Source organism: Lucilia cuprina, chromosome 4 (genome assembly GCF_022045245.1).
Source record: "Lucilia cuprina isolate Lc7/37 chromosome 4, ASM2204524v1, whole genome shotgun sequence".
In the NCBI taxonomy this organism is placed as follows: Eukaryota; Metazoa; Arthropoda; class Insecta; order Diptera; family Calliphoridae; genus Lucilia; species Lucilia cuprina.
In genome coordinates, this window is record NC_060952.1 from 77,627,559 (window position 1) to 77,635,901 (window position 8,343).

Sequence of the window (8,343 nt, forward strand, 5' to 3'; positions counted from 1 at the left end):
ATAAAAAGAAAATTTATCGAAAATTTTCTATAAAAAGAAAATTTATCGAAAATTTTCTATAAAAAGAAAATTTATTGAAAATTTTCTATAAAAAGTAAATTTATAGAAAATTTTCTATAAAAAGTAAATTTATCGAAAATTTTTTATAAAAAGAAAATTTATCGAAAATTTTCTATAAAAAAATTTATCGAAAATTTTCTATAAAAAGAAAATTTATCGAAAATTTTCTATAAAAAGAAAATTTATCGAAAATTTTCTATAAAAAGAAAATTTATCGAAAATTTTCTATAAAAAGAAAATTTATTGAAAATTTTCTATAAAAAGAAAATTTATCGAAAATTTTTTATAAAAAGAAAATTTATCGAAAATTTTCTATAAAAAGAAAATTTATTGAAAATTTTCTATAAAAAGAAAATTTATTGAAAATTTTCTATAAAAAGTAAATTTATCGAAAATTTTTTATAAAAAGTAAATTTATCGAAAATTTTTTATAAAAAGAAAATTTATCGAAAATTTTCTATAAAAAGAAAATTTATCGAAAATTTTCTATAAAAAGAAAATTTATCGAAAATTTTCTAATAAAAAGAAAATTTATCGAAAATTTTCTAATAAAAAGAAAATTTATCGAAAATTTTCTAATAAAAAGAAAATTTATCGAAAATTTTCTAATAAAAAGAAAATTTATCGAAAATTTTCTAATAAAAAGAAAATTTATCGAAAATTTTCTAATAAAAAGAAAATTTATCGAAAATTTTCTAATAAAAAGAAAATTTATCGAAAGTTTTCTATAAAAAGAAAATGTATCGAAAAATTTCTAATAAAAAGAAAATTTATCGAAAAATTTCTAATAAAAAGAAAATTTATCGAAAATTTTCTATAAAAAGAAAATTTATCGAAAATTCTCTATAAAAAGAAAATTTATCGAAAATTTTCTATAAAAAGAAAATTTATCGAAAATTTTCTATAAAAAGAAAATTTATTGCAAAATTTTCTATAAAAAGAAAATTTATCGAAAATTTTCTATAAAAAGAAAATTTATCGAAAATTTTCTATAAAAAGAAAATTTATCGAAAATTTTCTAATAAAAAGAAAATTTATCGAAAACTTTCTATAAAAAGAAAATTTATCGAAAATTTTCTATAAAAAGAAAATTTATCGAAAATTTTCTAATAAAAAGAAAATTTATCGAAAAATTTCTAATAAAAAAAAATTTATCGAAAATTTTCTAATAAAAAGAAATTTATCGAAAATTTTCTAAAAAAAGAAAATTTTTTCGAAAATTTTCTATAAATTTTATTTTTATAGAACATTTTCGATAAATAGAATATATCTTTATACCGACATTTTTCGAAAATGTTTCAAGATTTTCTATAAAAAACTAATTTTCTGATTCATTCTGGCTCAAATGTATTATAGTTTAAGCTTTTTTTTCGTTCTCAGATACAAAACATTTGTATATATAAATTTTTTAAACAATTTATTACCGTTAAAAATCACCCAACAAAAGCTTTCATATTTCTAGATATTCTCAGGCAAAAAAGCTTTTTATCTACTTCCGTTTTGCTGTTACTTGGTTTGAATTTCTTTTAAAAACTTAATGCTCATGAAACACAGTCAAATGACCCCTTTTCTTGACAAAAACAAATTTTGTATTTTACATCTGTTTTGTGTTAAAACACACTTTAAGAATGAACAAGCAGCATGAAGCAAGCGCACACAACAACAATGTTTAGCATAAACACAACAAAGAAATGCAAAACATTTTCATATCATATGATTTGTTATTTATTCTGTAACATTAAAATTATTAAAGTGTTTATTTTTTTAATTTTCTTTTGCCTCTTTTTCACTACTGCCTCCCCCTCAATTTCCTAACAAATGTGTGTATTATGGTGGCTTATGTTATTGTTGTTGCTGCTGTTTGGTTGCCATCTATTGTTTTGACAATTGTTACTGTTTATTATAGAGAGTTTAATAAACTTTTCTAATACAAAACACACAAAAACAATTCTTATTAGACCTGCGCCAGAAAAATACTAATTGCGAGAGCCGTTGTAAGTTTTTGTTTGAACAAAGTGTTTAACACAGAGAAAGAGAGAGAGAGCAGTGCCAATCAAGAAGTGAGCAATGTAAATAAGTTTTCTTTAAAACGAGCGGGTGTTTTGTAATTGTAAATGGATAAAACTTTTTTGTTTACTTTGAGTAAACTTGAAAACATTGTGTCTACGAAAGTGAATAATTTTTATAGTTAGTTATTGTAAAGAATTAGAAAATATTTAAATTTGCTTTAATTAAATTTAATTATATAATTGGAAAATTATATTTCGTTTTTATTTGAAATTTTAAAAATTGTTTCGGGCAACTTTTGGTTGAAAATGTCAAGTGGTACTTAGTAATAGTAAGTGGATAAAGTTAGAATTATGTGAAAAATTGTTATTAGTTTCTTGTTAAGACGAATTGTATTAAGATGAAAAATATAAAAAATTTTTAACGTGTTTGCTTTTATGAGAGTGGCGCTCTGTATGGTTCCAATCTCCCGGAACTTCATAGTACAAATAATTAAAATATTAGATTTATAGGAATATACACTAACTAACTAATTAACTAACTAATTAATTAACTAACTAACTAACTAACTAACTAACTAACTAACTAACTAACTAACTAACTAACTAACTAACTAACTAACTAACTATCTAACTAACTAACTAACTAACTAACTAACTAACTAACTAACTAACTAACTAACTAACTAACTAACTAACTAACTAACTAACTAACCAACCAACCAACCAACCAACTAACTAACTAACTAACTAACTAACTAACTAAATAACTAACTAATTAACTAAGTAACTAACTTACTTACTAACTAACTAACTAACTACATAACTAACTAACTAACTAACCTACTAACTAACTTACTAACTAACTAACTAACTAACTAACTAACTAACTAACTAACTAACTAACTAATTAACTAACTTTTCCGAGATCTATTTTCATCAAAACTTTAATATTATTCAAATTCCTGTTTAAATAAATACACAAACCACCCACGCAACACCACCACTACTTCCTACATTTACCAAACACTTACCAAACGCACACTCTTACTCTCTTCTTCATTCCCTTTTCCTCACTTATGTGCTTTTCCAGCAATCTCAATACAATTTTTCGCCCTCCAATTTTACCGCCCAGAAAAAAAACTTTCCCTCTCTCTGTATTGTCAACCGAAAAAGTCCAATCCCAGAAAAAAATCTTTATTCTCACAGTGAGTGAAAGCCATGGATAAATTAGTTTCGCATGTAATGAAAACTGAGCAGTAGTAGTACGTACGATTTTATTGTCTCTTCTTCATTATTATTGTTGTTTTCTTTTCCCCCCGTTTAGTTTAATATTTTTCATATTAGACAGACATTTGAAGTTTACAAATACGACGAATCCATAGTTGGAGCTAATGCCTGCTACTGTTTGTATTAAGGCTGGTTGTTGGCTGTCAGACGGACTGGGTGTTTTGGTTTTATGTGTGCTGGGTGCTTGACTGACTGAGTGACGACGATGAATAGAATTTTAAATAGAATTGCAACGACTCAGCAGCTAATAAGAACCCCGAAACGTATACAAAATATTAAAAAGTTATATTAATTGTTTATTGAACAAGAAACAAAAAATCAAATAAAAATATTTACAAAAATAAGTGGCATATATTAAATAATGAATACATAAAAATCATTAATAAAAAGGTATTAAAGTGTTTAAGAAAAAAATCTATTTAAAAGAAAATTTTTATGAAATTCTTAAAGAAAATTTTGCTTGGTAGTGAAAAAAATATATATTTTTTTCTATCTATATGTGCGAGTATGAAAAAAGTGAAATGTTAAACGGGTACACGCCTTTTAAGTGCATACACAAAATACAAAATGTACGAAGCAAAAATATGAAAAAAACGTTAGAATATTTTTCTATATGGAAGTTGTCGCAAAAAAATTTAATTATAAATGGAAATTATTAAAAAAAAATATGTTTTAAATAAATGTGTTAAAGTGAATCATGACAAATAACGGATTATAATGAAAAAATATCAAGTGCTAATTTTATTAGCAAAAAAATGTATAAAAAAAGTATTTTTGTTGAAATATTCTGTTGGTGTTTAAAAAAATAAAAAAAAAATATTTTTTAATAATAAACTTTAAGAAATAATAACAATTTGTAAAAATTTACCAAAATTTTTCCAAATATGAATTGTGTTGAATATTTTTCTTCTGAATTTTTGTGTACATTTTTGTTTCTGTTGGAAGATGCGTAAAGTTTATTAAAGCTAAGGAGCATCTTTCAACTATTTAGGTTAATTATTTTAAATCTATGTAAGAGATTAAAAAGATTATTATGAATGAACAAGTAATAGTTCTATATTCGGATGTGTCGAATATAATATATCCCTTACCCTGACGTTTTAAAAATCAGTACAGAAAATATCAAAAATTTGTATTTGCATAACTAAAAAGTACCAGAAATTCTCTTTTTATAGGTAATGGTTCAAATAATGAAGTACCAGTCACAGAACCAGAAATACCTGTCACAGATGTACCAAAAATCGTTTCCTATAGATTTGCATTAACTTTGGACACTTAATGTTCAATTTTATGTTTTTTGGATCAATATTATTAAAAAAACAAGTAGGAAAGTATAGTCGGGCATGGCCGACCATATGATACCCTACACCATGAGTATACTTTTACAATTTTTACTTTTATAAAATTTTTAAATTTTGTAAAGAAACTTTTATGTTGAATATTACCATAATTCCAAAATATTTAAGCCATTTATTGATAAAAAAAATAAAATTTCTAAATGAGGCTTTATATAGGTCAAATATGGGCCGATCCTCGGTAAATTTGGGAAAAGGATATATTTCTAAATAACAGTTAGTTTTGTTGAGTTTCATTGCGATACAAATGGTTACAAGTCAATTTTAGACGCTTAAGTCATTTTTTGAAGGGGGGTTTGTATGGGGACTAGGGTCAAATATAGGCCGATCCTTACGAAAATCTGCAGTATCATTTATACTTATATAAAACTTATTTGTGCCAATTTTTAGAGAGATAGCGGAATATTTGACGTAATTATAGCATAAAAAGTTCAAATCGGGAGGTACGGTTGTATGGGGGCTAGGTGAAATAATGGACCGATTTTAACCATTTTCAATAGGCTTCGTCCTTGTGTCAAAAAACATGCTTGGTCCAAATTTCTTCAAATTATCTTGAAAATTGCGGCCTGTACCTTGCGCACAAGGTTTACATGGACAGCCAGCCGGACAGACGGACAGACGGACGGACGGACATGTCTTAATCGACTCAGAAAATGATTCTGAATCGATCGGTATACTTTAAGGTTGGTATTGGACCAATATTTTTGTATGTTACAAACATCAGCACAAACGTATAATACCCTCCCCACTATAGTGGTGTAGGGTATAATCAAAAGTACCCTGAAGAAGGAAAAGGTACTAAAAAATTACACGTTTTCAAGGTACCTTTTGAAGAACGAAAAAGTATCAAAAAGTCCGATTAATTTATTTCATGTTTCTATTCTATATATTATAGAAAATTTTAAAAATTTGCAGATATCTGGGTCTTTTGAAAACTGAATACAACAAAAACACAGACAGACAGACATGGCGTGATCTATGGCGTTGAGCAATTATATATATTTAATTTTAAGATACTACCTCTAATAGTTTCCCAGATATATGAATTTGTAAATTTAATTCCTATGGTAGGTTGAATATATTTGCTAGACATGCCATGTGTACCCTAATTTGTTTGTGCAGACATCTCTAATGATTTCCCCGATATATGAATTTTTCTAGGTTTTGAGTAGTCTGGCACTGGTTAAGGAGCGCAAAACAGGCCCGATAGAGGCCTAGGTGTATTTCTTCGGATTTGATGTATATACACAGTCCGTCCATTTAGTCACCAATACTGAGATATACTGTTCGATCCAGCGGATTCACTCAGGCCGCTATAGGCCTCCTTGTGGTAAATTTTAATAGAGTATCCTTTTATATAGAGTTCTATGAAAGGAATTATCAGTCAATATTCAGAAATTCAGTATATTAGACTTATCTTCTTAGAATATTTCAATTAATGTTCTTGGGAAAATAATAGATTCCAATATATTTGTATCTATTTTCGACGAAAGTCAGAAAATGTCAGAAAAGTATAGTAGATATTCACAGTCATCTACGCATGCGCTACATTCACCTTAACTCAGTCGTATATTTTACACTATATGGTTATCGGAAAAAATGTTAACCTATGTTGGTGCCCCATGTATTTTATATTGCCTGATATCACGCACTTCCACCTTAAAATTACTACTATGATTAAGTAAATAGACTATAGTTTGGTTCATAAAATGCCAATGTAGATCGCCGAACACGTTTTGTATCCCAGCTTAGATCTTTCCGTTTCCGTTCCACTAACCGATCATCACGTATGATAATTTATACCCCGTATGTTGTTTTCCGTAACCGCTCTTGATCATTTTAAAACAGATTGCGGCAAGTGTTAACTTTATCGATCCATTTATCCACGACCTCCTATCTGGTTTCACAGTTCCCGAAATCGGACATATTCAATCGTGGATGTCCCTTTAACATGTATTGTGTTTTCTTCTTTTTTAAAAGATTGTATCTTTTTAAGCCTTATAGAATAAGAGTTTTATTACGATATTATATAACCAATCTGTGATAGTTGAGAAAGATTCTATTTCAAGCCTATATCGCCAAACATCAATGTGTTTCACTATCGTACACCCATGTATTGCCAAGTACTTCTTCCAGGCATTTAAAGCCAGATATGTCTTGTCAGATGTTATGTATGAGAATTGAGTTTTAGTATAGACAAACATGTTCTTCTTTCAGAGTCTTCATTATCGCCTGATGAATTGTTAAGAATGCTAGAGAGAATACTTATTAACCGCATTAGTAATAAAACCTTTCAATAAGATTTTTTTAAATATTTATAACATTTTCGCTCCAAATTTTCCTAAAAATTCTCGCAAAATCTGTACGAAAAGTTTCCCATTGATACTCCCAACAATTGTTACATTTTAATCCCAAATAAAACCCTAACTATTTGTATACTTTTTTAGAACACAAATTTTACACATTCAAACAAAATGCACACTCACACATACGTACATTCTTACATATGATTTCATTTTCCCTCCCATAAATCCCTTGTTAACCAAGTTCTCACATTTTTGATTTGAGATTGGTTGACAAATTTAACGTTAATAATTTCTTTTTACCCTCAAATAAAATATTTATTTAGTAAAAATTAAAGATTATGCTTTTTGTGTTCGCTTTTTTTTAATCTTGATAAATTTTTAATATCTATTTCCTACATTAAAAAAAGTATATATCATAAAGCAATAGAAATATTAAAACCATTTCCTCGGTCAATATCCTTTGACCCAAATTTAGTGTATGAGTGTGTGTAAATATTTGTGAGAGTTTTTACATGAATGATTCTTTTTTTCTTTTGTGTACAAGTTTGGTCGTATATAAATGACTTTAAAAATTGTATCTGCTTAATTTGCTGTTTTACTGCTGAATGGTTTTTTTTTTTTCTCGTATATATCTTTTCCGTCGATTGTATTTCATTCACATCATTGTGCAGCTGATGATGTTGTTTATATTAGACTCTTGAACTTTTATATAAATAGTCGTCGTTTATACATATATATAGAAGTATGTATAAAAATGTATATTATGTACTGTGTATATAAAAATATGGTCATGTTGTTATGATTATTTGCCAAAATGTTATTTATTCTGTTTCAGTTTGTTTTTTCGTTTGTACTTTTTTGTGTGATATTCTTGTTTAAAAAACCCAACCCATAAGTCTGCGGACATAATTATCTGTTGGTGCCAACATCAACATCAACCCGACTTACTCAATTCAAAATTGTCCCTATAGATTGTGTGACGCCAGTCAAAAGTAGGCAATGGAAAAAACAACAAACTCAAAGAACGGAAATAATGTGAAGTGTATACAGTGTTGTGTAAAATAAAAGGTATGTCAGGATAATTTTCCTTGATATAATGCAAAAGCTAGGTAATATTTCGACTGTTTTAGTAATAGGAAACAAGTCTTATTTAGTTGCTTATAGGTTCTTCAGATATTTCTTAAATAGATGTCAGTTTGAAATATATAATCGAAAAGACTGCATAGTGATCGGAATTAACAGTTTGACTGTTTGATAGATAGATAGATAGATAGATAGATAGATAGATAGATAGATAGATAGATAGATAGATAGATAGATAGATAG

General features: G+C 27.0%; 1 protein-coding gene across 2 annotated transcripts in view; it reads left to right on the plus strand.

Annotated features, from left to right (window-relative positions):
• The first annotated feature begins 3,305 nt into the window (after positions 1 to 3,305).
• LOC111678067 (ankyrin repeat and sterile alpha motif domain-containing protein 1B) overlaps positions 3,306 to 8,343 on the plus strand; it is a 23,023-nt gene continuing 17,985 nt past the window's right edge. The window contains exons 1-2 of one of the 2 annotated variants that reach the window (XM_046949005.1): positions 3,306 to 3,331; positions 3,394 to 3,746. The gene's annotated coding sequence lies outside the window, so the exon portion shown is untranslated. Of the gene's footprint in view, positions 3,332 to 3,393; positions 3,747 to 3,925; positions 4,125 to 8,343 lie in introns of those variants that run through there. The other variant, XM_046949006.1, reaches the window with a different exon arrangement.